Source organism: Phaenicophaeus curvirostris, chromosome 4 (assembly GCF_032191515.1).
Source record: "Phaenicophaeus curvirostris isolate KB17595 chromosome 4, BPBGC_Pcur_1.0, whole genome shotgun sequence".
In the NCBI taxonomy this organism is placed as follows: domain Eukaryota; kingdom Metazoa; phylum Chordata; class Aves; order Cuculiformes; family Cuculidae; genus Phaenicophaeus; species Phaenicophaeus curvirostris.
Genome location: NC_091395.1, coordinates 15,315,726 through 15,331,197, shown reverse-complemented (window position 1 = coordinate 15,331,197; position 15,472 = coordinate 15,315,726). Strand labels below are relative to the sequence as shown.

The 15,472-nt window shown below is 40.7% G+C and overlaps 1 protein-coding gene across 1 annotated transcript in view; it reads left to right on the top strand.

Annotated features, from left to right (window-relative positions):
- The first annotated feature begins 960 nt into the window (after positions 1 to 960).
- The window catches only part of TTC29 (tetratricopeptide repeat domain 29), a 288,808-nt gene continuing 274,296 nt past the window's right edge, over positions 961 to 15,472 (top strand). The window contains exon 1 of the mRNA XM_069855336.1: positions 961 to 994. The gene's annotated coding sequence lies outside the window, so the exon portion shown is untranslated. The remainder of the gene's footprint in view (positions 995 to 15,472) is intronic.

Below are 15,472 nucleotides of genomic sequence, written 5' to 3'. Positions count from 1 at the left end.
GATGCTCAGTGCCAGGACAAGAGGCAATGGACAAAACTGAAACACGGAAGATTCTGTCTGAATGGCAGAAATGTGAGGGTGACTGAGCACTGGTGCTCATTGCCCAGCAAGGCTCCCACCTTGGAAAATACTTAACAGCCATCTGATCATGATGCTGGGCAACAGGATCTAGATAACCCTGGCTGGAGCAGATGACCTCTAGAGAGTCCTTCTAACACTGACAGTTCTGTGATTTTTGCAAAGGGTATTTAAGCCACGTGCATTAAATACCATATTTCTAAGCTCTTTGGTGCTCGGTGTCTTAAATCTAGATGGAGCTATACCCAACAGGCCCTAGAATAAGAAAGAATCTCTCCCGTGAATGAAAAGATCTGTTTTTCTCATCTCTCGTTACCATCTGTTCATGCTAGACAATTTAATCCATGTTAATAAAGACTCAGCTCTGAAAATATTTGATGAAAATCTCCACCAAGCAGTCATAGACTGAATAAATATTCAAGAGCACTAGAATGTCTTGGCCCAACTATCAGGCATATCTGGATGCACTGGACTCTTGTTCACAGGTTCGTTGTGTGTAGCTGGTTCTGACACGTAGACAGTCTGCCCAGATTATTAAAGAAAATAAAAATAAAGCCGTCTGTTATTATACTTGCAGGTCACTTCCTGGATATACAGCTCTTTGAGATAAATGGAATGAAATATGGAATGGTGCCTTTTGTATCTTTAATTAGAGAAGGCATGCTGGTATTTATGACATCATAATTATATACAAAGGAAGAGAGAAGTCGTGTCTTTAGGTGAAAAAAGTTGACCAAGAAAAAAACTGTGTAAGCAATTGAAATGGCCTTATAAATATATTAAAAAAAAATGTTTTATTGACAACAAACTAGGGCTTCAGAAAAACACTAATTCTCTAAAACAAACTTTTTTTTTTTTTCCCCCATGTACAGCATATGAATGGAAAGATCCTGAGCCCATTCTGTGTACCTGCTTGGTAAGGTTTTGTTTATGCTTCAGCTGTGTGGATTTCTCTGAGAAAACGTATCATGAATTCCCCCTCATCACTGGTTATCTGACGTACTGGGAAAGTGAATGTAATTTTTTAATTCCTCTTTGGCACATTATGTTCTGCATCTGTGTTAGATGAAATTACGCTGCTCTGGTGACAGTAAATGCTGTGTGTTTATACTTGATGTTTCCTGTATTGGACTAGATCCTCAGCTGCGTTTTAGTTCGATTAAAGCAGAGCTTCGTTCCCTAGGCTGCGCCATCCTCAAATGGCCGTCAAAACAACTTCTGAGTAAAAGGACGAGAAGAGTGATTGTCTTGGGGGATTCCCTTCTGAAGGGAACAGAGGGCCCTATCTACAGACCGGACCCACTGCAGCAGGAGGTCTGCTGCCTGCCTGGGGCCTCTGTGAAAGACTTCATATAAAAGCTTCCTTCTCTGGTAAAGCCTACAGATTATTACCCTCTGCTTGTGTTCCATGTAGGCGATAATGATAACCAGAGGAGAAAGCTGAGGGCAATTAAAAGGGACTTCAGGGCTCTGGGGAGAATGGTGAAGGGCTGCGGGGCACAAGTAGTGTTTAACTCCACCATTCTGACAACATGGAATAATGAGGGAGAAAGCAAGAAAAATCAGTCAATTAATACCTGGCTCCAAACCTGGTGTGAGGAGCGCAACTTTGGGTTCTTTAGTCATGGACTTGCCTATAGACCTCTAGGCTTCCTTAGCAGGTTTGTGGCACGCTTGCCTCCTAGGGGTACAGAATTCCTGACCAAAAATCTAGCTGGGGTCATTAAATGAGATTTAAGCTAGATGTGAAGGGGGATGGGGATGAAGCCAGGCTAGACAGGAGTGAGCCTGGAAATGTCACTCTAGTGCCTGAGAGATGCTGTACTGGTGGACTGCCAGTATATCAGCCTAGAGCAAGTGGGGGCGAGTACATCTTGCAATGGAAAAGACGTAGTTGGCGCTGATGGGTTAGATAATACAAAGACCATTCATTTGGGAATGAACACTATTCCCTTCATGAGAACTGAGGGATTAACAGCCCAACTGAAGTGCATTTACACCAATGCACACAGCATGGGCAATAAACAGGAGAAATTGGAAGCTATTGTAGGGCATGGAGACTATGATGTAACTGCCATCATGGAAATGTGGTGGGACGACTCATATAACTGGAGTTGCAGCTATGATGGGGTATAAACTCTTTGGGCAAGACAGGAAAGGTGGGAGAGGTGATGGAGTGCCCCTCTATGTTAGAGGATGCTTTGATACCACCAAGCTCAATTATGGTGACGACAGGATTGAGTGCCTGTGTGTAAAAAAAAAAAAAAAAATCAAAGGGGTCCACAAGAAGACAGATGTTGTGTTGGGTTAGCCAAACAGAAAAAGCTGACAAGCTCTTCTACAAACAACTGGGAGAAGACTCAAGATCACTAGCTCTTGTCCTTGTGGGAGACTTTAATCTACCAGATGTCTGCTGGAAGTACAGCACAACAGAGAGGAAGCAGTCTAGGAGATTCCTGGAGTGTGTGGAAGATGACTTCCTCACACAACTGATGAGTGAGCCGACGAGGGAAGATGCCCTCCTGGACCTGCTGTTTGTGAATAGAGAAAGGCCTTGTGGGAGGTGTGACGGTTGGAGGACAACTGGGACGAAACAATCATGAGATGGTAGAATTCTCTGTTCTAGGTGAGGTTAGGAGTGGGGTTAGTAGAACAGCCACCTTGAACTTCCAGAGGGCAGACTTTTTGGACTACTCAGAAGGCTAGCTGATTAAGTCCCATGGGAGACAGTCCTTAAGGGCAAGGGAGCCCAAGAGGGCTGGGTACTCTTCAAGAAGGAAATCCTAGCAGCTCAGGAGCAAGCTCTCCCCAGGTGCTGGAAAATGAGCTGGCAGGGGAAAAAACCAGCCTTGCTGAGCAGGGAAATCTAGGGGGACATCAAAAAGAGGAGGAATGTCTATGAACTTTGGAAGAAGGGACAGGCATCTTGGGTGCACTAGAGGGAGGAAGTGAGATCGTGCAGAGCAAAAATCAGGAGGGCTAAGGCCCAACTAGATGTCAGACTGGCCAATTTGGTGAAAGGTAATAAATCTTTCTATAAATACATCAATAGTAAAAGGAGGACCAGGGACAATATCCAGTCTTTATTTGGATGCAAAGGGAGAAACTGTGATGAAGGATGAGGACAAGACTGAGGTCCTTAAAGACTGAGGCAAAGAAGGCATTAATAGTAAGGAAAGTTGTTCCCTCTGTGTACACACCCAGGAGTTAGAGGAGCAGAACAAAGCTCCCATGATCCAAGGGGAAGTGGTTAGAGATTTGCTAGGCCAATTAGACACACACACAAGTCTATGGGGCTGGATGGGATCCACCTGAGGGTATTGAGGGAGCTGGTGGGTGTGCAGGCCAAACCCCTTTCCATCATCTTCCAACTGTCCTGGAAGACTGGGGAAGTTCCACTGGAAGCTGGCTGATGTTGTGCCCATCTACAAGAAGGGTCAGAGGGTGGATCCAGGGAACTACAGGCCTGTCAGTCTGACCTCAGTGCTGAGGAGCAGGTGATTTTTGAGTGCTATCATGAAGCACATGCAAGAGAACTGGGTGATCAGGCCCAGTCAACATGGGTTCATGATAGGCGGGTCTTGCCAAACTAACCTGATCACTTTCTATGACAAGGTGGCTCGCTTACTGGCTGAGGGAAAGGCTGTGGATGTAGTTGTCTTGGACTTCAGTAAAGCCTTTGACACAGTTTCTCACAGCATTCTGCTTGAGAAACTGTCAGCCTCTGGCCTGGACAGGCGCACACTCTCCTGGGTGGAAAACTGGTTGGCTGGCCGGGCCCAGAGTGTGGTGGGAAATGGTGTGAAATCCAGCTGGAGGCTAGTGACAAGTGGTGTCCCCAGGGCTCAGTGCTGGGTCCAGCCCTGTTCAATGTCTTTATCAATGACCTGGATGAAGGCATCGAGCGCACCCTTAGTGAGTTTCCGGATGACACTAAGCTGGGAGGTCATGTTGATCTGCTGGAGGGCAGGGAGGCTCCAAAGGGATCTGAACAGGGTGGACCGTTGAGCTGAGACCAATGGCATGAGGTTTAACAAGGCCAAAGGCTGGGTCCTGTGCTTGAGGCACAACAACCCTGTGCAGTGCTATGGACTGGGAGAGGAGTAACTAGAAAGCTGCCTGAAGGAGAGGGACCTGGGGATGTTGGTTGGCTGCTGACTGAATATGAGCCAGCATAGAAGGCCAATGGCATCTTGGCTTGTATCAGAAACAATGTGACCAGCAGGTCCAAGGAGGTTATTTTCCCTCTGTACTCGGCCCTGGTGAGGCCTCACCTCGAATCCTGTGTTCAGTTCTGGGCCCCTCACCAGAAGAAGGATGTTGAGGCTCTGGAGTGTATCCAGAGAAGAGCAACAAAGCTGGTGAAGGGGCTGGAGAACAGGCCTTATGAGGAGTGGCTGAGAGAGCTGGGGTTGTTTAGCCTGGAGAAGAGGAGGCTGAGGGGAGACCTCATTGCTCTCTACAACTGCCTGAAAGGAGGTTGTAGAGAGGAGGGAGCTGGCCCCTTTTCCCAAGTGACAGGGGACAGGACAAGAGGGAACGGCCCTAAGCTGCACCAGGGGAGGTTCAGACTGGAAGGTTTTTTCACGGAAAGGGTCATTGGGCACTGGCAGAGGCTGCCCAGGGAGGTGGTTGGGTCACCATCCCTGGAGGTGTTTCGAAGATGGGTAGATGAGGTGCTCAGGGGCATGGTTTAGGGGCAGATAGGAATGATTTGGCTTGATGATCCAAGAGGTCTTTTCCAACCTGGTGATTCTATGGTTTAGCACAATCTTTGTCTTAAGGAGTGTCTGTATAAGCTACAAGGCAAATCAGCATATGTCAGTCTACATTGCTGTGAATGCTGGCTTATATTCTTTCAGTGCAGCAAAAAATGAAGCTGTAAATATAATTGCACAAATAATCTAAAAGAGATCCATGACATTTCACTACTTTTCCAGAGAATTCAGATGTAGGTGTCTTATTGCCCTTTCTTAATCTTAGAAAACACTGTCTTTTTTTTGTTGAATAAGAAATTGTACTGGTCCCTAAATAGCCTTGACACTCTCCAGCCATAATAATTGCAATTTTTCTAGCCCTTGGAAATGGAACTGGGGAGACTCTCTTTACTCTTTCTTGCTTGCACAGGCATGCAGAAGTGGGACAGTTTTGCCAATTGGTTCCTTTGTTGCTGGCAGACAAAAAGATAAATTAGCATTGCAACCTGTCTTTCCCTTTCTTTATTCACAAGTTTGCTTAAAAGACTAAGACTAAGATCAAGAGCTTTGCAGATGTATCAAGAATTAATGACACTTGTGTAAGCCACACATCCCATGCCAAACAATCTACATCCCAGCTGAGGTTACGAGTACAGAGACAAACTCTGACAGGGAGTATGTCATGGGAGTAGCAACTGTACAGGAACAAGTATTGGGAGTGACTTGTTACAGGGAAAACAAAAGAAGATTAGGGATTTAGAAAAAGACATGACCAAGGTGTCCATAAAAATGAAAGCTGACTAGTCTGACAAGGCTTTCAAAGTTTTGTTGGATGTATATATAGACCCTAATGGGTCTGGGTTTTTTTCTTACTGTCTTTTTGGCTTTCCTTTGTGTTAGTACGAGAAAAAGGTATCCTCTTATGCAGTGATGCCCTTGAGCTTTTCATACTCAGCTGTCTTTTAATTATAGTGAAGAATCCAGGCCTTTTGATATGATCCTCTATTGCAGATGAGGGGAATTGCCCGGTCCATGCGAGGAAAGGTTGGGATATACAGTTAAGGGAAAAACTTCATGCATGTATCTGTCTTGTTTAGCTTTTTCTTTATGTGCTATAGACCTTTCAAGGAAAGAACAAATAATGCTTTATTCTGGGGTATCTGTTTTGAGATACTGTTCAGGCAGTGTCAAATTCAGTTTGGTCTCTTTATGAACAAGGGTAGTTGCAGACTCAAAGAATGCCTGGGCCGTGAAAGATGGAATCATGGCAAGGGAGAGAGGTGTTGCACCCTGATTTAGTATGTAGAACTGTTTTAAGCTGTGTTTAAACTCTTCCTGGTCCATCCCAGTCTATTTTTTGTCTCTGCAGAAGAGTTGGCCCAGGTCAAAATCCTGTGTCTGCATCCTTACTATGTAGACTTCTGCACTGGGACTTAAAACTGCATGGGTCACTCCTGTCTATGCCTTTGAGAAAGAACCATCAGTGCTGCAGTACAGCAGGTTCTTTGCTAATGCTAAAATATCTAGGAAATAAGCAGGATGCGAGTTACATAGTTATAAGACAGACCCTCCAAATAAATTTGGTCATCAGGAATAACACTGAGAAGAAGACAAAAGCACATTGCTGCTATATAAAAATTTGGCTTTGCCTACTTCTTAAATGCTGTATGTGTTAATTGTTTCCCCATCTCTGGAAGGATAGACTGGAAGACAGACAGCGCTCTTGAAAAGAGTCAAAATACTTGGCTAGATGAAAACTAGCAGGGTGTTTCTTATATTTTCATGTTCTTAAGAGTGCTGCATATGGTGTCTGGTGAAGCTAAAAGCATTTTTTTTTTCAGCACAATTCAAATATAATTTTCCTATATTTTGGGTTTGCTATTCCAGCTTGTGTGCTGTAATACATCAGTCTGTAGGAGAGTTTTCTTCTTTCTTTTCTTTACAAATTGGCCATTTCAGCCTCATGGAACAGAAAGATATATTTTGTTGGTTGCTTGGTGTTTTATTGTTGTTTTGTTTGTTAGTTTGGGGGTTTGCTTATTTATAAAAATAAGACTTCAGCCATTTCTTGGAGTTAAGTACAATTACACATGGAGCAGGAAGAGGTGATAGAATAATATTGCAAAATTCTTTTTGGAAACCAGTTTGCAGCTACTTACACTTAATATTGAAGATATTGATCTATTACTAATATTAATATTTACTTAATATGGAAAATATATAAAAGACTTCTGGGAAAACATATTTTCACAACTTGTGTGGTATTCATTAATGACTTTGTTCTGTCAACTTTACTGTTCAACTAGTACGCTTTGTTTGACATCATGATGGGATGAGCTGTTAGGTCTGATGAAAACTGGCAGAGTTGATCCCTTTTGGGATCAACCTAAATCACTTAATTCTAGATTTGATTCCTTTCTACAATGCTTCAAGGAAGGCTTTAATTATTTCATTTTTGGTGAAAGTAGAAGACTACTTCTCCTTCTTTCTCTCTTTCCTTTGAGTAGCGTGTCACTGTCAGGATTGAGAGCATGGAGGTTTTTTTTTTTCAAGCCAGGTGATAAGAAACTGTCAATGCTGCTATCTTAAGCAGCCTTTTGGATCCCATCTTTTGGCTTTGGACAGTCATGCCATTACTATGCTATCCGATCTCTGAGAGCCGACTTAAGAGAAAAGTAAATTATTGTGAAGAATTGATACACTCCACTAAGAGTTTTCAGGAAAATAGTTGTTCAGCTGAAATTTGTGAGTTTTGGGGGTCAAATTCTTTATCTCTTTAAATACCAGCTTAAAACCCATATGGGAAACAAGAGCTCTGAGAACTTGAGTATTTCTGCTCCAGTATGTCCATCATTGTATTTTTGTACTATTTCTTTCAGCATGAATTACAAGACTGGGCACAGTCAAAACGACATGTCCTGGGGCGGTCAGCCTCATTCTGCTGTCTCCTGCTTTTCTGTCTCCTTTATCCTCCTCTGCAAGCAGGCGAGGCCTTTCCACACCAGCCTGGGAATAGGGAGGAGAAAGGCTGTACTCCTATGTCTCCAGACACAAATATCAGTTCTTCACTTTTTGCCCAGTAAAATGCTAGAATAATTTGTCCGAGGTAAACAGGCCTCAAGAAAGAAGTAATGAGCCTGTGCTGAGGTGTAGGATCTGACAGGATGGGAGAAGATGAAAAGCAGTGGGTTCCTGCGTCCCCATGATGATTCACACCCTCCACAGCGAAGTCCTGAAGAGGTCACAAACCCCTTCCCAGGAAAATCAAGTCTTCTGAAGTAGGAGACTTGTGAAGAGAAGGAAAAGCCTCATACCTCTCTGCAGAAACCTAAATCCTTTTGCATTTATTGGTTTTGCACATACCACACTAGTGGGCGTTATCACAAGACAAAGTCAAATTTTGTGTCAGTAATGCAAGATTCCAGTGGTGTCACCTCTTGCTGTCACGGTTGTAATCAGCAAGGCAGTTACCCGTCTCCCCATCCAAACTTAGCTCGCTCTTTGAGAGTCTGGGGGGAGGTGAGGAAAACAGAGTTGGTGCTTGACAGCCTCCACCTGGGACTGTACGTGCACCCTTCTATGCCTTATCACACTGCTCTACCAGCCAAATAGTTTCTTTGTGTGAGGAAAAGGTGCAGTGACAGGAGCAGGCTGTGCCTGTATTTGACAGAAGAGTGATTTAGGGAAAGAATCCAATGGCTCCTTGAAGGTAGGATGTTAGAAGATGTATACCTACAACTCTGATGCTTGATGTGGCTGTGATGGAAGAATTGGTGACCTTCGCAGTGCTGCTAATGGATTCACAGAGTCAGGCCTCTGGAGGTGTTACAAAGGCAAGGTTGTAGCTCCTTACCTTTGAGAAGATAGTTGAAGATTAGTATTCAAAAGGGGAATGTATTTGCTAAATTTCTGGTGTGCTTCTTGCTTTTTCTTTAGTCTTCAAAGAACTTTCAGAGAGTCAAAGCAGCAACCTGTTTATCTTCACTTTCACTGATGTTTTCTGACTGGCCTGTAGTCTCCTTTTTGTGCTCACTGATGGCCAGAACCTCTTGTTATAGCAAAGCTTGTGTGGCTTGACATGGTTTAGGGCTGTTTCAGTTATGACCTTCACAAACAAATGTTAGCTTTGCCAGGGCTTCAATGCCAGAAAACAAACATACATACATTTAAAATCCACTGAAAGTCAGACAAAGTCTTTCTGGGGTTTTCAGTTCAATCACTACAGCCTTACACAACTAGGGAGACTAGAGAACAAGTGAAGAGTAGAAGGAAGAGTCCTGTCTGCCTTTCATGTAGAAAAAAACCTGACTTCATCCTTTTCAAGTCAACAGAATGTCAAGTCAGGTTGAGTTGCCTAAGGCTGCTATGCAGTGAGGGGATATAAATGTAACCTCTGCATACAGAAAAAGGAAGTCCCTTAATTCATTCAATATTTTATAAGAAATCTCTTAATGCTGGTCTTATTCCTAAAGGTAAACATCTCGGAGGCTTTTCAAAGCCTCTATTTCATTATTAAATAATCTGTTTTCAGTAACGGAATTCCCTAGGTCTGAGCTTGTAACAAAGTCCACAGGCTGGAAATATCAGCAGTCCAGGAACTGTTAAATAATTAAGCCATTGGTGCCTGTAAGTGTTAGGGCTTGACTCACTCACGTTTTATTTTCACAAATTGCTGGAGAAAAAGTGCTATGAGAAAAGATTATTACTAGCTTATTTTAAGGACAACGTGGCTTTTGTCTATAATGGCATGGTTTAAAATTGATTTTTTGCTTAGAAAGTAGTATTTCTAGAAGAGTGTTTAGCAGTGAGCTTGTACATATCTGGCTTTTTTTTTTTGTAGAGCTGTTTCACCTGTATGTAATGGAGTTCTCCCATCTTCTGGACTCATTGGAAATCCCTACCTCCATTTACAGGAAAGAAATAGCCATTGACTGGAAAACGCAGGATAGTGTTTGGCTGTGGAACAACACAGCCCAATAGTAGGTGTATGTTCTTGTGCTTGTGTGCGTGTGTTTACACAAGCGCGTGTTTGCACGTATCCTGTCTCTCAAATGTGGGAAACGTATCTGAAGGTAACTTAAGGCCAGGTATTTGGACTACTCATTTTGACATCTCAGGCACTGAGGTGGATGTGGATGATTTTGAACACATAGGATATGACAGACTGCTCTCTAATTTGCACCAGATGGAGGCAGGTCAGCCCACTGAGGGAGTTTCTCATCCATGAATGATGTATAACATGGTTTTTCATTGGAGAAATGGGATTTGTTTTATCATGGTACCATTTACCCTAGAGAAGGACGAAGTAGCACAATCATGGATGTAGCCTAAGAATAGGAGTTAAAGGAGCAATAACAGAGGGCTGTGAACACCAGTAATATGCACTCCCTAATTTAGTTGTTGGGAAACAACTGAGTCAGTGCCATCATTCAGTATGGAACTAGATGACTTTTTTCTGTACACAATTTGAATTCATTGCTATGTGGTGTAAGATGAGTGGATAGAAATGGGGTGGGGCAGAAAAATATTTTGATGAAACATTGTAGGACATGGTACTATTTCCTTTTCCAGCTAAACACAATTCTGCACTTAGCAGCACAAAACCCCAAATTTGAATGAGGTAGAAAATACACACGGACCATCTCAAATACAGTATTTTGTTCTGTTGCATATGATAGTATGGCAATACTACCTTTCTGTATCCATCATCAAACATACTTACTAACTTAAGATCTGGAAATAAGTGTTTGGAAATTAATCTATTTTTCATTGTGTCCATTTGTTTACTTTGGATTTGTGACGTACTTTGGGACTCCTGTGATCTCTAATGGGAACTCTGTCTGCATTCCCTTCAGAGTTTATTTGCTGTGTTTACGAGCTTAGACTACATTGACATAGTTACTAAGGAGAAATTAACTTTTGGCAATGAAGGAAGCTTTAGCAACTTTATAGATACATACAAAATTTAAACATACAACCATTGCACTAAAGAAGTGATTTTCTATTCTTTGCTTTCAAAACACTAAATTATGAAATACTAGAATTAGACTCCCCTCTGCAACATTTGTTAGACCTCCCTCTGTCTTCTGTCTGTTTGTTATAAAATAGCTAGTAATTTTATTTGCCAGCATGATAATATTCTTCTGGTAACTCTGAAGAGAACAAATTGCCTCAAAAATCTAAAAAAAAAGAAAATAAAAAAGTCACGAAACCATGAAGCTTGCTCTTCCAATCACCAAATATATTAAAAGAACTTTCTTCTTGGCTAGGATTGACTGGACTTGTTTGCTGCCTTGATTTATATATCATATTGCTATCTTGTTGTGGTTAGCAGTGAAAAGAATGTGGAGATACTCGTGATTAGTCAATATCCTGTGAATTAAACAGGCTGTGACTATTGAGTAATGGTGAACAGCAGACTCAAACCAAAAAAAAAAAAACCACAAAAAAAACCCCACAAAAAAGAATTGAAATAATTGAAAATGAGTACTGAAACTAAAGAACTTCCTTTCATGGTATCATTTGATTATTTTCTAAAACCCAAAACCCTATCTCATGTTTATTTTAGGAAAGTTTAGAATTATGATTTTAGCACATAAAATTAATTATTTATGCCAAATTGTTTTCTCCAAACACAATCTTATGCTTCTGATTGTTTTCCAGGGTATGGTATGTCTTATCTGATGGTCATACTTATTTTGTGTTGGAAAGGGAGAAAAGTAAAACTTCTAAAATATGCCTTAAATCTCAGATTAACATTTTCAGCTAACAGAGAAAGCATCTTCTGTCATGGCAACTGTTTTGTGATCTATGACGTTTTTCTTTCAGTTCTTGGTATTTCTCATAGAAAAGATCACTTGTTTTCTTGGCCACTAAGATTTGAGAAAATTGCTATTATTGTCCTCTGCTCCAGTATCATGTACCTGTTTTGAGTTGAAGTGGGTAGGTTTCTTCTTAACTGTTAGCAGTTGAAATGTGAAGGTTTCTTTTTTTTTTTTTTTTTTTAAGCGAAAGATGCTTATTGGAGACCAGACATTTGTCCAGTTATCCTGTCAGCACTAAAACTTGCTGATTTGTCTCAGTGAAATAATTCAATGTTGTTGCAGCAACAGAGGATAAAACCAACTGCATGACAATAGGAAGTAACTTGTTGTTCTGAAGGACCTAATTGATTTATCAATATGAATGTACATGTATGGTATTTACCTCAAATACAGAGGATTCTGAATCTAATACAATGCTGTATTGTTACATATCATTCCTGTACTCTAAACCCCTTGTTTGTTTGGTTGGTTTTGTTTGGTGGGTTTTTTTGTTGTTTTTTTTTTTTTTTATAATTGCTAGAGTTGTCCCTGGCCACTTCACTAAGACAAACCAAACCAATTCCTTGTGTGCACTTGTATTGTAACCACAGCAGGTGACTTCTTTTAACAACTTTCTACCCTTTTTTGGGGAGAAGCAGAAGCCACTAGTGTGAAGGATGAAAGATTATTTTAAAATAGGGTATTTAATCAGTTCCAGATCAGCAACCTCAAATCACCTCAGGTTTGCAACAGGGAAAGCAGGTAGACCAGAATAATAGAATCGTAGAATGTCCTGAGTTGGAAGGGACCCACAAGAATATTCAAGCCCAACTTTTCCCTGCATAGGACAAGCCCAACATACAACAGATGTTATCATAGAGCTACTAAGCTGAGGTAGCTTGTCAAATTTTTTTGCCCTTTTCTTGCTTATGCTGTGGCATATGTGATTCCATTTTTTTTTTCCTCACCCTGAAGATAAAAGGACATTAATAGCAGCAACATAAGAGGTTTCCTGTCAGTTTCCTGTCAATAGCTAAGTTTGGTATTATTTGGGGAATTCATGTCCCTGAAGAACAGAAGGAAGAAATAAATAGAAATAAATTTTTTTTTGTATGTTGCACCAACTCTTACTTTTAAAAGTCTAATTTATTAAGCTGGTTTAGATGTTACAAAAGGGCTTGGACAAATAGCTGCTAGGTCCCTGCATTAATCTTGACAATCTTGGTATTGTTGGCTTACTGTGAACCACAAAGTCATGCTGTCATGGACCTGTCCACAAAACAAATTTTAATGCCATACTGTGTATTGCTTTAAAGGCTACTTGTAATGTAAAGAAGTTTAAAGAACCCATCAGTTGCACCTGGATTTCACTGCCTCTCTAAAGAAATGGGAGTGAAAGTCAAATAGAGTTTTTTGTGTTCAAGTTAGTGTACTGAATTTCATTACTTATGTCTTGTTTTAAACCAGTAATTAATTGCTTAATTTATAATTATTTAATTTGTGACCTATTAGTTATGGAATGTTATCATATTTATATTTCATGTATTTCAATTAATAGCCAATTAATATTAATTATTCTTTATAAATATATGCGTTAATCAGTTTTTTATTATTAATTTTCAACATACTATGTATTTCCAACCAGACCTGTGCATTTCCAATGCATTATAGTTTATTGATAACAAATTTGGTATTTTCTTCAATAATGCTCTTTTATCCCACTTGGGGATTTTTACTGTTTAATCATAAGAAAGGTTTCCTGTTGTATGACTTTTAAACTTTCTCTACCACAGCATCAACACATTTGTTCTTGTTACAGAAGTTCTGAAACCCAATTGATGATCCAACGCATAACTGTAGGAAAGTTTTACCCCTGTTCCAGCTTGCTCAGGATGAATGTGTCTTGGGAAAGGACATTACAAAACGAAGAATTTGTTTGTACACCTACCTCAAACCTTTCGCTTTTCCAGTTTTATTAAGGGGCAGAGTTCATTTTAAGCTTATGATTCCCAAGGCAGATCATTGGAAGAGGTTTCAAAACATCTTTATGGAAAACATGACCCTTCTAGCTTTATGCTACGAATGACCAAATTCAATTTTAAGCTTTCAAAGAAGGATAGAACGATTGATAGTACTGTCTGTTTTCTAGGTTTTTAATTCTCTTGCACCCTGGCCAGTTGTAGATTCCCGTTGTTAAGCTTTTGTTCATTTTTCCCTTGTTGTCCAGAATAACCAGTAAATAGCTAGAACACATTTGAATGCATGGTGTTTAAAGACTGGAGGAGAAAATCGTGGATTTATGAAAGGCAAGGAAAGGAGTAGGGTTTGGCAAACAGCTTTTTTCTAAGGCACAGAGAGTGTATCTGCTGATGTTTCAGGCACTGAGACTGCAGTTAGAGACTTGGACAGAAATGGGACACCAGTGGTATACTACTTGTTCTTGATGCTGCTGATCCCAAGCTCTTCAAGGTGAGAGATTGCTGGCCAGATTCTATTCTAGCATGGACTTATGCGGAATGCTTTTTCTGGAACAGCTCAGGTGGAAAGTACAGCACTTCTGAAAACTGTTAACCATTTTAGCGTGCCTATTGTGGCAATTCAGAACTCAATTAGCATGAATATTTGACCCAAGTACATAAATTTAAAATAGCAGCTTTTCCTCTAAACATAATAGCTATAAAGAGGACAACTGCTTTGGGCAAACGGTGCGGTTCATGTAATACAAGCAATTTGCCAATAAAGGTGGTAAAGGAGAAGTAAAGATATAATACGGCTTAAACATGGTATGTTATCCTAAACTGAGTGTAAGTATGTTCTGAACCACATCTTCTTTTTCAATTGATTGGGTCTAAGCAACCTAATTGGATTATTGTGCTAAAAATGTGACATTGGAGATGGTTTTTACTGTTGGGCTTTTTGGCTCTTTTTACCTATGACATGGTAAACAGCAAGTTCTGTTAGCATCTCTGTGGTGCATCTACTTCTGTTCAGTTGTCGCTTTTACACATTCTGTAAAAGAAACCAAATTATAAATGACAGCGTACAGCATTCCCCTTTGCATCAGTATGCAAGAATTTAGCAGGTTATAGAACTATGTTTTCCTATGGCTTTTTGGTTGAGAGAAAATTATTGGTTTTGCCAGTTCCTTGTCATCTTTTGTGTGAGGCACAGGGTCTCTGCAAATCCAGTTTACCTCAGGGAGAGTTTAAAGAACTCACCAGTTTCAAGGAAGTCCATTGTTAGATCAGGCCAATGGTAGACATAACAGGAATGCAAATTACTTCCATTATACAATTTTAATAAATATGATTCAGAGACAACTCTTTCTGTAGCTTGTCCAACAGAAGGGGAAAAAAGTGCCCAAGCCAACTGCTGAACAAAAATGCCAGTAGCCGTGATGAATTACAACTGATTTTGGACAGAAAATGATAAATACGACCTAAAGAAAAAGAAAACTTCAGATAGTTGAAATGGGGAGGACTGGAAAATCCCACTAGTATTATGAACTATGGGCCTAGCAGGAAGCTTCCAAGTGTAAGAGTTGAGGCACCACATCTGTAATCACTCAAAACCAAGCTAGAAAGGCATACACAAGTGATACAGTGAGTCTTGCAAAAGGTGAGGGTCTCCAATAAAAGACGGTTTCTGTGATTCTATATGCCTATCCAGAGAAAATTCAGAAGAAGTATTTGATTTCACATACAGAAACCTGCTAACAGCACCCTTAACAATAAGACAGCCACTTTGCTGTTACAAAGTAATGTTCCTGCCTGCAGAAGACTGCTAAGCAGACTTCTGCTTTCCCATGCTTGAACATCTTCAGTTTGAGAGCTATTCTTTTGTGCTTCTGGGCCAAACCCCAAGCTCAGGGTGATTTGCAAAGCCTTCTGCATT